The sequence below is a fragment of the Mustela erminea genome, chromosome 6 (genome assembly GCF_009829155.1).
Source record: "Mustela erminea isolate mMusErm1 chromosome 6, mMusErm1.Pri, whole genome shotgun sequence".
Lineage (NCBI taxonomy): Eukaryota > Metazoa > Chordata > Mammalia > Carnivora > Mustelidae > Mustela > Mustela erminea.
This window is the reverse complement of record NC_045619.1, coordinates 138,291,558-138,305,436: the sequence shown is the minus strand read 5'-3', so window position 1 is coordinate 138,305,436 and position 13,879 is coordinate 138,291,558.

Here is a 13,879-nt window from a genome sequence, read left to right as displayed (position 1 = left end):
TGGGGATGTCTGATCCAAGTCTTGTCTGAGTAGTTCAGAAGCCGGCCAATTTGATTAATCTAGTCAAGAAGCAACTCAGTCCAGGGGAAGAAAATCAATGCAACAGAGCAGGACTGGATTTATTCTACATCTCTATTGGATGTAGGTGACATTTTGAAGGTATCGCTCTAGGTTTGGTCTAGTTTATGCTCATCCTAAGAGGTGGCAGAGAGTTGTGGAGTCCCAGAGCCTAGATTTGTGCTACAGTTGTGCTATTGGCACAACTTTGCTGAAGCAAACTTTGGTTTGGTGCAACTTCACACAAAGCACGGGCTTTGTCACCTTGGGTGAGTCACTTGGCCTGTCTTAGCCAGTTTTCTCTTTTGTAGAGCATGTGGAGCTGGCTGAGCTCCAGGATCACTTCCCCCTTCCTGTGTGTAATGGCTCTGGGTGGCTGGGATTCTGTGGAAAGAAACTGAAAACTTGATAGGATCCATGAGGCTCATGAAATGCCATGGTTCACTCGTGAGAAGTGAAGACAGAAAAGCTACCATTTATCTAAATTACCTCATTTGGGAGTATTTTGCTGTATATTTTCACTCATAGAACTGGGATCTGAAGAGGAACCGTATGTGATGGAAGGAAACAGTTTCGGACATACGTATTCACCCAGAATTTGTGATGATTAGGAATTTTAACTCATTTAGCATTTAGACATGTGTGAATTTGGTAAGACTAAAACTCCGAGTACCCACCACCTCCACTGCCAGCAAGAAAACATCCTATCATGGATGTCACAAAACAGAAACAAGATCACAGCTTCCTTGAGTTCATTCTGGAATGTGAAGGCTCATACTAGGTGTTCCTCTTTCCATGGGCTGTAGAGCAAAGGCCCCAGGCTTTGTGGCCATGAACATTTGCTGGATTCCTGACTCCATCTTTTGTTAATGTTTGTTCTCATCTAAAATATGCATATGGCTATGCCTCGCGGATTCAGTAGGAGGATCAAGTGAAATAAAATATGTAAGCCCCCTATCAAGTGGAAGAGAGTGAACGCATTTCAGTTCTTGCCTTCATCTCCTCCCCACGAAATCTTCCTTTTGGATTTTTCCAGTCTCCATGAGTTTTCAAGAGACAGTCTCGATCCCAGTTGAACAAATCTGTTTTCTCACCTCTGGATACCACGTACTATGCCCTCCCCAACGCTGTCCCATTCCCAAATGTTTTCCACACTTTTCTCTGTGAATCTCATAGAGTATATTTGATCACAAGTCTTCTTTGTTAAGAAGATTTCTGTGGTTTGAATCCTTTGGTAACCCCTTGGCCCAATATTTATAGCTATTACCATATCAATTGGCATTTGACTGTTATCACTTTGCAATGCTTTCAGAGTAGTTTTTACCTACGTGTGTTCTGTATTCCTGATGATTTTGCAAGAAAATGCTCTGTGCTCTTATAGCCAGACTGAATAGGGAATGTTGAATTAGGTCAGGGCACTTTCACGGAGAGGAATATATACAGTCAGGTGCATTAGAAAGAGACCTGTTAAGATCATGAGGGACCTTGATATGATTTCCACATAGAAAATGTTGAAGAGCTGGGGCCACCTCTCCCGGAAAAGACAAAGTTTGATGGGAGGATAGGAGAAACTGTCTGTCTACAAAGAGTTAAACAATTACCACATAGAAGAGGGATTAAAATTTTTCCAAATTAAGGCCAATGATATCAAGTTATAAGAAAGAACTTTTTGGCAGGTGCAGCTATCCAAAGATGCATCCTATGCCTTGGCAAGTATTCAGATATGGGCTGAGAAGTCATTTGTTTGGAATATTGTATAGAACACTGAAGCATCAGATCGGTGACAGGACTGGAGGGACACGTTGGGGAATGTCAAAGTGCCCCCTAAGTCTGGTTTTGTTTTTCATTTCAGACAGAAAGTGCTTCTCAGCCACGTTGTCATTGTTGAGAAGATGTACCAATATTCCTCTCACTGTGAATGAGCACTTGGCAAATGTTCTCCATCTGACATGTCCTGGGAACCTTCAAGAAACATTCAATATTGCTGAAAATATTTTAAACAAATACAAATCCTTTTCATATATATGTAAAAAGCTACGCTTAACTGCTTGGTAAACAGGACCCTCGAGGACTACTTCTTATATACTCGAGAGATACTATTGGCATTCCTGAATGTGTCCTGGGGAAAAAAATTATACTCAACCCTAACCTCAACTTTCTTAGCAAGGTAAAAAACAGAAACTAGATTATATGGAAATCAAAGAAGCATACGAAGAGATGGGTTGTACTGGAATGCTTATTTCCTCTTAACATTCGTGTGACCCTCAGGGACATACTATCCACATGAACTCCGGTTTCTTCGTTTGTGAACACAGAGATAGTAATAACAGCACTCTTGAAAGGTCATTCAGGGACAGACCCATCAGAAATGATTTCTGACCAATTGTACTGGATACCAACCAGTATATTGTGTTGGGGCAGACCAGATGAATGTCAGCTCTGGTTGTGGGGATTAAGAACAAGTTAAAATGCCTGTACAGTGTTTAGCACATGTAAGATTCTGAATAAATGTTCATTTCCTCCCACCACTGAAGCCGCGATTGCTGGGATGTGTGATAGAATTATCCACAACTTCCCGTGGGATTCAGAATCAGTTTGAATAGCTATGAAAATATTATTCCTAGTCCCATTAGTTTAGGTTCAATTGGCCTTAAATTGTTATTCTGAAAACATATTTATTTTCCTACAGTATTCACTTGGCTTTGGGTGTGTAGGACAACAGAAGAAGGCACAGGTCTGAGATTCTCCTTCTGGTGAAAATAGGCCAATGTTTCCCTTTGCTCCCCTGATTTTCCAGATTAATCTGTTGAGTCAGATGAAGTTGAAATAGTTCAACTTAGGGGTGAGAATTTCACTAATCTGTAGGGGTAAAAACACTGAGGAAGGATTACTTTAGGATGACTATTTTCTGGATACGATCTTTATGTTGAATGTGGCTATTGAGCACGACCTCTCTAACTCTCATCCAGTTAGTGCGGTGACATAGCTCCTTCCACACCACACGCCTAGTGGGAATCCATGCCTGTCTTAGAACTAATTTGGGGGTCTATCCCGGGATTCTATCCCATGTAATTCAATTATCTAAGTAGCTTTGTTTCTTCAAAGAAAGGCAATCAATTTAAAGTAAGCAGTTCCGTAACACTATTAATCACCCAGGTTATGATTTCCTTTTTTTCTTTTAAAGATTTAATTTATTTGTTTGTCGGAAGGGGAAAGAGAGAGAACACAAGCAGGGCGAACATTGGGCAGAGGGAGAAGACTCCCTGCTGAACAGGGAGCTGATGTGGGTCTTGATCCCAGGACCCTGGGATCATGACCTGAGCCAAAAGCAGTTGCTTAACCAACTGAGCCACCCAGGCATCCCCAGGTTATGATTTCTTGAGGAATCACGTCCATGCTTGACTTCTGGGGGTGGGGGGAAGGCAGCAGGACCATGCAATTCAGCATGTCATGGTCAAGAACTTCACTCTTTTCTGCTTGAGAAGAGCTGCTATTTCTGCTTCTCATCAGCCCCACTGAAACGCTGGCATTCCCTAATGTTCTCTCTAAGTTGTCCCTCCTCAACTAAAAACAAAAACAGAAACAAGTTTTAACCTGTTGAGCTTGTAAGAAGTGAGATACTGAGACCTTTTCTCAAGAAACGCAAGAGTATTGAAGTCAGAGGGGAAAATCCCACCGAAACCAGAATGTAGCCTCACAAATTAATAAAGTCTATTCCTAACTAGGTCTGTTGTGGCTTGCCAAAAATATGACCCAGGTGCTAAGATGAACACAGTCATCATTATTTTCTCTGAGCTGGTATACATTGGGCTTCTCCAAATGAGTGGGAGAGACATGATTTCTGATGCTCTTTTAATCTTTAGCGATAAGACACATCAGAGGTGCTCCCCAATCATCCAGGGGCCGGGCAACCAGCCCTGGAGAACTCTTCTCTGCTCCTGTAATTCTTGAGGAATGCGTCTTCAAGGACGTGCAAAGGCCATCTTTTAAATGTTTGCAAAACTCTGATGGAACCCCTGAGAGATAAGAGTCAGTTACCTCGCTCTCGTGACCCTAAAATTCATGTGATTGGTTACTCTAATTTTTGTAAGTCCATTGCTCCATTCCTTGTGTGTGTGTCATCAGGAGTCCCAGCAGAACAACCACTGGGAAAGTTACCTCTGCTTCAGAGTTGTTAGTGGAGAATTCGCCTTTGGGAGAAGGGTTGGTGCTGACACTTCCACCAAAGCGACACACGCATGCACACAGACACACACACGCCTGCTCCCACAGGCGCGCACACTCCTTCCTTCCAGCCTTCGGTGCGCTGCTTGGAGAGAACCTTTAATAAATCAACGTTTTAGGGCCGAATTCCTCAAAGGCCTTCGGAAGAGCTTTGACCCTGCGTGTTGTGATAGTGTGTGAATGGCCTGGATTGAATCAATGGTATCTAGCCCACAAATCATGCCATCCTGCGAGTGTTCGGGGGCTTAAGCCAAAGGAATTGGTTTTTTATCATCTCACTAATTGCCATTCACAGAGAAAGCTGCAGGATTGTAAACGGGTTAGCAGATCTTCTGACTGAGGGTCCGTAAAGGGATTTCTGTAAGAAGAGTTAAGGTACAATACGGGAACATAGGCTTAGCGTGTATCAAGCAGGCAGCCCGCAGACCAGGACACAACCCTTTCTTTGGCTGGTTCGATAGTGGGGCGAGGAAGAAAGAGGGCCTTGGAGGCCTTCGCTCTGCATTAAGGATACCCTGACCAAGCACACCTCGGGGAGGCCAACTCATCTGCCATCCCAAACCCAGGCAGGGAGCTGCTCGGGCCTTTCTAGCCCCGGCATTCGGTTGTTTATACTCCTCAGCTCCTGTGGGGGGGAGCGGCTGCTGAGCTCCAGGGTGCAGGCAGCAACGTGTAGTCAGTCACCCCGGGGCAGGGACAGAGGTCAGATCTGGTGGCCAGCAAGCCCAAGCTGTTGTTTTCTAGTCCTCAGTGAGATGGTTCAGGCAGACGTGGCCTGGGGTCCTTCCCGCGGCTAGACCTCGGCTAAAGCAGAGCCTGTGGTTGACCTCTTAGGGTTCGCTCGCGCCCGCTCCCTTGGGGTTCCCCTGCTCTGCTCACTGGGCTGTTCCGATTCCCTTTCAAAGGAATCCGCGGGTTGGTGTGAGTCCCCGCAGGGGCTGATGAATCACATAGGCCGAAACGAGGTGTCTACTCCCTTCAAAGGGTTTTGTCTGATGAAACGCGATGACAAACTGTTTACTGTATGCTGTTTTCCATCACCGTGAGTTCCTTGCAAGATCACTTACCTATTAATATGATGTATCTGTTTATCATTTATCCATCAGGCTATCTATCTGTTCCCAAAGGCCTCATCAGATAGGACCCGTGCGCTCTGAACTTGGGCCCACAGGCGTGCTGGAACTTGCCCTGGGCTCTGAGACTCGTTCTTGATCAAGTTTTATGGGGAGCAATTAGCATAGAGGGAACAGGTTTATAGGTAGCTCTCAAACTTTAAAATGTTTCATATGTATCATAATCAAGCTCTTAAATAAAACCCAAACAATTCTGGAGGAAGCTGTTAAATCTCTCTTCTCAGCCTGCCCCTGTATGAAGTAGGGGAGACCCTTTCTCCAGGAAAACGAAGTCCTTCTCCTAATGGTGTACATACGACTGTCCCGTCGAATTGTGCCTCTCCCCGTCCCCCAGCCCCCCATGCCGCGGGTGTGTGCCAAGCCGCACGGGTGGTGTGATCTTAAACCACGGCCGGAACACGGTCGCAGGAAGCATTTTCCTGAAGCCAGTCCAACTCTACACATTGTGTTTCTCCCGTCTGCTGAAGCCAGTGAGCTGCAGAAAAGGGGCCGGGCGTGGAAGCCAGTCTGGGACAGAACAAACAGAGAGACGAGGGCCAGCTTTCCCAAGCAGGGGAGAGTACGTTTGTTGCTAAAAGCAAAGAACCGAATTTCCCTCATTTTCACATATGCTGAGCTCTCTGGGAAAATACTCATCTCCAAATCAGGAAGGAGCTCATCGAGAATGGTGCATGGGAATGAGGCACTTGGAAAAGTTGGCTCCATGGGATTTGGAGGCTTCTCTGCAGCATAAAATCCAGTCAGATGGGGTTCAGAACAATGTCCCCGGTTTGCTTGGCTTGGCTTTAGGAAAAGGCCAACATCTGGCATTCTCCTGCTGGACCCTTGCTCTGGGTCACCCAGACACACACTCACCTTTCTGCTTCACTGCCTCTTTGTCCCCATCAGCTGCACCTTTGGCCGTGGCCCCTTGGAGGACCTGTCCCCTCCCGGAATTCCTCAGGGAGACCTTTCCTCGCTCTGAATTCCCTTGGTAATGACATGGATGTATGGAATCATTTTTCCAGTCTTGTGTTCATTCAACTACGTGTAACTTTCTTACCTATGGCTTTCAGAATGGTCTCACGTTTGTTCATAAAAACTTTTGTCCCGGGTCCCTCCCACCTGGTGATGAGTTTGAGGCAGTTGCTCTTGGTCTTCACGGCTTGATCACTGTCACTGTCACTGTTTCCAGCAGGGACGAATAATCCGGTCGGACAGCGAATGACACCCCAAACTATGTTTTGCATCTCTGGTTGTCCCTCTTGAAATTCTGAATGTCCTTGGGACGTTATCAAACAAGGACACCCCCAGAGTTTGTTGGAGAGGAGAAACGTGCCTTGCTATCGTGGAGGAATCTATTTTGTGGTGGGAAAGCAAGAGACTAAGGTGATGCCATTTCCTTTTCTTGGTATCTCTGGCTGGGGAGAATCAGAAGGCAGGGCTGCTTCCTGTAAGTTTCCTGCTTCTCCTTCTGCTTCAACTTTTCTCATTCTAACTCAGACTTTAAAATCACTTTTGAGCTCTCTTTCCCTCTTGATGGGGTATTTTGGATCATTCGTCAAAGACCTAAATACAAAATCCTGCAGTGTTTAAACCCTTTCACATGAAATTGACATGACACCTACCTATCTTGTTATAACACTTTGGTAACAGACCCTAGTGTTACAGTAATTGAGTTATAATAACTAAGGGAAATTGAGGCAAGGCTGGGAGATGTTGTTTTATGACACAGTAAATCACCGGTTAGGCCTGGTCATATTGGTTGAACTTCTCCCATTGAATAAAATTATTACTTTACTTTAGGAAATTGCTGTTGTACTTCTGGCAGAGCAATGAACAAGACGGCACAGGCTGGTAGTAATTTTTGACAGAGAGGTTAATTTTATTACATGCTTTATATATTTTCAATAAAATATATAGGTAATTAAACATAGAACTGTGGTGCTTTTTTTGGATTTATAATAATTAGCACATACATCGCACTTTATATTTTCAAAAGCTTTACACATCGTTAATTAACTGTTCCATGCTACATGAGTGAGGTAGCATGATTATACCCATTTTACAGATGAACAAGCTGAACTATGGGGTGCTTAAGTTAATTGCTGCCAGGCTCCCAGCAAATCAGGGCAGGAGGATGGGTGGTTGAATTGGAGAGCCCATGAGACCAGCGTTGTCTGTCCCATAGCCACAAACAGGGTGTTGTGCCTTTACTCAGGGGTTGAAGACAGGTGTAGTAATGAAGCCTGATCTTCTTTTTTCCCTCTTGGGGGATTTTTGTTGTTGTTGTTACATTTTGTTTTAATGCCAAAACCTCATTGTTCTTAATTATATTGGGTTGTCACATCCCTTGGAGGAAGGGGAAGTATGTGTTATTTCATATCTTGCATAAGTGGGTGAATAGAAACAGAGAGACTGCTTAAGATGTCAGTGAATCAGTTGTATTCTACAGCCGGTAGATATTGAAAGAACCACAGACTGAAATCCCTGTTCTCTGAGCCCATCCCTCCTCTAACAGGAGGAGAAATTTAGTTCTTGCTTGCTTCCTTGATTTTTTAATTTTTTAAGGTTTTATTTTTATTTATTTGAGAGAGAGAAAGAGAATGAGAAAGAGTGAGCATTACAGGGGGAAGGTCAGAAGGAGAAGCAGAACCCTGCCAAGCAGGAACCCCGACACAGGACTCGATCCCAGGACTCCAGGATCATGACCCGAGCTGAAGGCGGACGTCCAACCAACTGAGCCACCCAGGCACCTGCTTCCTTGATTTTTGAGAGCCCATGCATCTAGATCTCAACATCCTCCATCCGGATCACCGTTGTGAAGGCTTCCAAAATTGGAAGATAACCACAGTCCTACCCATTGTTCTTCCTTTGGCAAGAAGAATTAAGAAATATTATTTTCGGGTACCTGGGTGGCTCAGTGGGTTAAGCCGCTGCCTTTGGCTCAGGTCATGATCTCAGGGTCCTGGGATCGAGTCCCGCATCGGGCTCTCTGCTCAGCAGGGAGCCTGCTTCCTCCTCTCTCTCTCTCTCTCTGCCTGCCTCTCTGCCTACTTGTGATCTCTCTGTGACAGATAAATAAATAAAATCTTTAAAAAAAAAAAAAGAAATATTATTTTCTCTCCATGATAAATTCCCCTCACTACACTCTTCCCCCTTCTCTGCCTACATAGGAACACTGAATATATGAGTTTTATTCTCCTTTTAAGCACAACATGTGTCCACCAAGTTTTTACTCCTTCCTTTTGCTTTGAGTGTTCAACAGAGACCAAGAGCTCACTTTCATAGAATTCACATTTTTCTTTTTTTTTAATTTAAATTCAATCAGCCAACATATAGTATATCAGTAGTTCCAGATATAGTGTTCAATAATTTATCAGTTGCATATAACAGAAATCACATTTTTCTATGCTTATTCCTCATGGAGGGGTACCAAGGAGTAGAAGTAAGTGGGAGACAACTAAATATTCCATAGGCCAATAGTCAACTTCTCCTGCTTCTAGGAAATGGGTTTAGTCACGGGCAGAATTCTAGAGAGAACCAAGTTATCAGCATGAACAACCCAACCTCGCTTGGTGTGTTTAGTCTTACATATTCCTTGGATGATGGGGCCACCACCGTCTTTAGGGAATCTGAGACCACAGCCCAAGCCTGATGTTTTCACCAAGAGAATGCTTTCATTTTAATATTTAAAAATAGGAAAAGCAGCCCTTTCTGTGTCACTTTCTCGTTGAGGAGGCAGTCTTTGATTGGATTTAGGAAACACAATAACGTTTCAAGTGAAATTAAAAATGGCAATGAGCCCAGAACAAGGCTGTGTGGCCTCCGTTCTAACTGTGGGAATGTACCATGGAAGGTCAGCTCTTGGTACTTTGGAATAGCGAGGCAGTCACAATGGAAATAAGATGGTAATTCAGAGATTACATCATCAAGCCAAGGAAAGGACTTCTTGGCTGCCCCTTCTCTCTGGTATTTGGCAACAGGCATAAAGTAATCTGCCCACCAGCAGAAGTTTGAGCGTGAAAGGGCCTGAAGAGCCCACGGCTGGTAGCAGGGGTCCCTGCCATGGGCATGCACAGGGAGCTAAAGGAGTCACCTCGAGGAGTACCTGAGCTGAACTTGGGCTTGAGGAAGACAAGCCATTCCTTAGTCTTTCCTTCTGCTTCTCAGGAAAGCAGGGGGGCTTGTATGTATTTGACCAAAGGATTATTCTGTCTAACTCAGAAAGGTTCCTGGACAAAGAGCAAAACACTACCTGGGGCTAGTGAAGGAGGGAGACAACCTCTCCGTAGCCCAGCCAAGAAGCTGCACTCTCCCTGGTGATCCATAAGATGACAATTACACTCTTGAAGTTTCAATTTTTCAGGTAAAAAGATCATACTTGCTGTTTTTGGAAAGATACTGTGCTCTCAGTGTTAATTTACTTCGTAAGCATAAGCCAGAAGCAACTACAAACAATAAAATCAAAAGTAAATGGCACTTAGACACCTTGTTCTTTCTACACATTGGTCCCCTTCATCCTGACACAATCTCTGTGAGGCATCCGCCATGATTATCTGTGCTTTTTGTGATGAGGTTGGTTACCCAACATCACACAACCGCTGAGTGAGGGAACCTCACCTGGATCCCCTGGTCCATTTGGTTCTGATTCTTTTATTACCAAGCTTACAAAGTTTTGAGGGGGTGGATGATATCAGACAATGCACATCCACACGTACTGCGGTGTCCGACACTGTATAAATGCTCAGTCACTGTGAGTTGTTACGGGTAGTCATTGTTGACTATTATGCTATAGTAGCTAGGATCTGGTGAGTTTGTTGCATTGATTAAGGCCAATTATATCATAAAAGCGGGTGATCCCAACTTTCTCTACACTCAGGATAAGCCACCCTGAGCATGATCTATCCATGCCATGATGACTTACCATTCCCTGATGATTTCTGTCGTGCGAGGAAGTTATGACTTCCGTACACACTCACCCTTCTTTAACCAACCTCCCTGCCCACCCTCGATCTTGAGTCCATGACACAGGAAAGAACTCGGAGGTTCTGCCTCAGGCCAACGTTTCCAACCTCTTCACTGTGTTTTCCTCTGGCTTTTCTTCGGAGGGTTTAGTTGGGGCAGGTGACACAAGCAACATTTGTCACTAACCAGCCTGTGTTTTTTGTGCCCGAAGGCAGACTGTACCAAATGACATAAGCAAGGCAATTCTAAATTACTCATTTTGGAAATGCATATGCAAACAAACACAGATTTTAGGACTCCTCTGGGAGACAAGAACACCGAGATTCACATTCTCTTTGATTTTATCAGTAATTTATCAGATTGAGAAAATTAGTGAGGCTTATTTAGCAATGGATGAGAGAAGGTGAAGCTGGAGGTTCTTTAGACTGAATAAATCATTTTACATCTTTCTGCCTAATTTTTCATATCTGTAAAGCCAGCCTGCCTTAGGACATGGTTTGTAAGGCTTGTCTTTGCCTGCTTCGCCTGCACGGTACCGGGTGATAAAGAGATCCCCGTCCTTCGCGTAAGTGAAAGGTGAGCTGTTAAACTTTGGACCAGTCTTTGGACTAGGTCCTTGACCAGCTGGTAGTGATGTCTCTGCTGCTTTCTAGTTTATAGGGTCTTGAGGCAGTGGATGGGAAGCTTTGGAAGGAACAACCCATATGTATCTGTTAAATAGCTTTTGCGTGCCCACAGTTTCTCCACCAACAGCCACGCTCTACAACTCCCATTAGAGCAAGAAGGACAGGAAAGGAAGAAGAACCAATAATAGGTAGGTCTGTAGAGCCTCATTATTTCAAAAAATGCATAACTCAGATTCTAGCCTGTGTGGTGCGCCTGGGGGGCTCAGTTGGTTAAACATTTGCCTTCTGCTCAGGTCATGATCCCAGGGTCCTGGGACTGAGTCCCACATCAGGTTCCTTGCTCAGCGGAGACCCTGCTTCTCCCTCTGCTGGCTGCTCCCCTGGCTTGTGATCTCTCTCTCTCTCTGACAAATATATGAATAAAATCTTTAAAAAAAATATTCTAACCTGTGCACTTGCACCAATTTTGCTTCTGGAATTCAACTCCATGGACTGGGAATTACCTGTCAAGACAAGTTTCAAATGTGGCTACAAGTATTTTCTTCCTATTAGTGCTCAAAATCAAAGGAGCTTCAAGGGCTGTGTTATCTGTGCATGAAGGGAGAGAGATTTGCTTCTTGGGGGTGATGGTTTTTCTTGGGGGTGATAGATATGCATTTATGTACTGAAAGATCGTTATAAAACAAGATGATGCTTATTACACTGTAATGTGGGTTCTGTTATTTGATGGGAAGATATATAATGATCTGGGTTTAAAATCCCTGCCTGGCTCCAAAGTCTAGGTCCCAAAGTGCTATTTGGAAACTGGCCAACCACTAACTGCACCGACTCCTAACTCTTGAGATCGAAATTGGGACGAAACCCAATGAAAAAAGGCAAGAATGCTAACAGAAAATCAAGGATGATAATAATGGACTTTCCCAAGCATAGAACAGGTGTTTCACTTCTTTGTGGTATAAAGTCTCAACTTGGGGTGTGATTTTTGAGTAAACAAGTCATCAACCCATGGACATTGTTTTGTTGGGCATCGTGGTCCGCTTCGTCATGGGGCATTTAATCAGCAGTGGCAAAGGATGTCTCACAGGAATAATGCATAAACAAAACTTTCTTGAGACTTGTACTCATTTCTCTTGATAACTTGGAATTGGACTCCAAGTCAAGCAAACTGTTCTAGAAGCCTAAGCACCATTGGAGAAAGTGAGTTGAGCACTGCGGTCCATGAAGTAAACCGGCAACAACACAGACTCAGAATTGAGAAAGTCAGGACGCACCCCCCTCCCCCACCCGCAGCTTTTGGCCGAGCTTCTGGACTCTATTTTGAGCCAGACGTTGCAACACTTAGCATGGGAGAGCTTGTTTTTTTGCTGCATTGGAAGATCCCAGAGCAACCGGGAAGCTGTTGCCAGTCGTACGGGTAAACGCCTCTCCACTGCCTTGGTTGGAGGCTACCATAAAAAAAAAAAAAAAAAAGAAGTGAAAAGTTAATTGTACCCGTTGAAGAGATTGTGCTGCGTCAGCAGCATTCAGAGCAGGTTTTGGCCAGGTTCCTGCGAACCATTAATTAATATCATGAGTTAGCTGTCAGTGGGTCAACATGGGTGCTTGATTTCCCCATTGCTCCCTAACGTTAACCCGTGGATTTAAAAGTATGTTCCCAATGAAGATCATTACGATGTGTCTTTCCTTTGGGGACGCGTAGCTGTCTCAGTGACACTGATGTCTAAGGCTATTTCTGGAACTTGGAAAGAATCTAAGTCCCTATCCAGGGGGGTCCTGAAGAGGTTGACTTGCTGGGCATTGAATTGAGGTGCTGCAAGGCTCACGTCTTTTAGTTTCTGGACCTAACCTCACTGTCTCCTGCCTTTGAGGGCTGCTTTAATGCTTGCTGGGATCTGCGTCAGGTGCATTGGGAAATCAGTAATTTCTTTTCATAAAGTCCCTATGACTTGCTTGAAATCCTCTGCTGGTGGAGAGTGTAAAAAACTGTCAAAAACATGCAAAAAAGCATTATTTTTTCCCCCTCTTAGGGAATTTCAAAGTCAAAGTTTCAAGACTACGCTCAAATCTAAATTCACATCCTAAATTCTTTCATTGATGCCTTTCCCTGCCTGGTGCATAAAACAGAGATGATTTTAGATTGGGGGCGGAAATCAGGGTTCCCCCCCCCCCATTAAACTTTAGCACTGAAACCTCTATTGTTTCCTCTACGTCTCCCGTTTATGGGGCTGACATCACCCAGAGATGAGAGAGAAGCTTTCATGGCACCGTTTCAAAAAGCCAAACACCTCTCAGTTAGTCACTAAGTTAATAACAACACGGGAACTGTTGATGCACCAGGCTCGCTGGAACTGGAATTACAACAGAGCAACTTCTGGCTGTGCCCAGGGGGAAAAGCAGAACAAACAAGCACTTCCAGCCGGGTCAGAACTGGGGAGAGACACCACCTGCTGCAGCTGGAAACCGGCTTCGGGAGACCCGGACCCAAGGGCGACCGCGAAGGATAGGACGGCCAACGTCTTTTGTGCTAACAAACCTGTCCCAGCTCAGCACCGCTCTGGGGGGCAGGGGCCTGTGTCTTACACCTGGCTTTGGAAGAGCCCAGAATGTTCCACCTACTTCCAGCCCCATACCCTACCTCGCCACCAGCCCTCATCACGAGCTCCTCCCCCCTCCCTCCCCTCCTGGGGGGTTTGTAGTGTTCATCTGCGCCCCCGACGACGTCGGCTTGGCACCCAGAAGAGAAATACCCACGGTACCAAGTCGAAAACACTCTCATTTTTACCAGTAACACTTCAAAAAAGTCATTGTATTTAGACTCACTAACTGGCCTTTTTCTGAAGCCGGTGCCCGACAAACCCGAGATATATTTTATGTTTTTGCAGCTGTATGGCT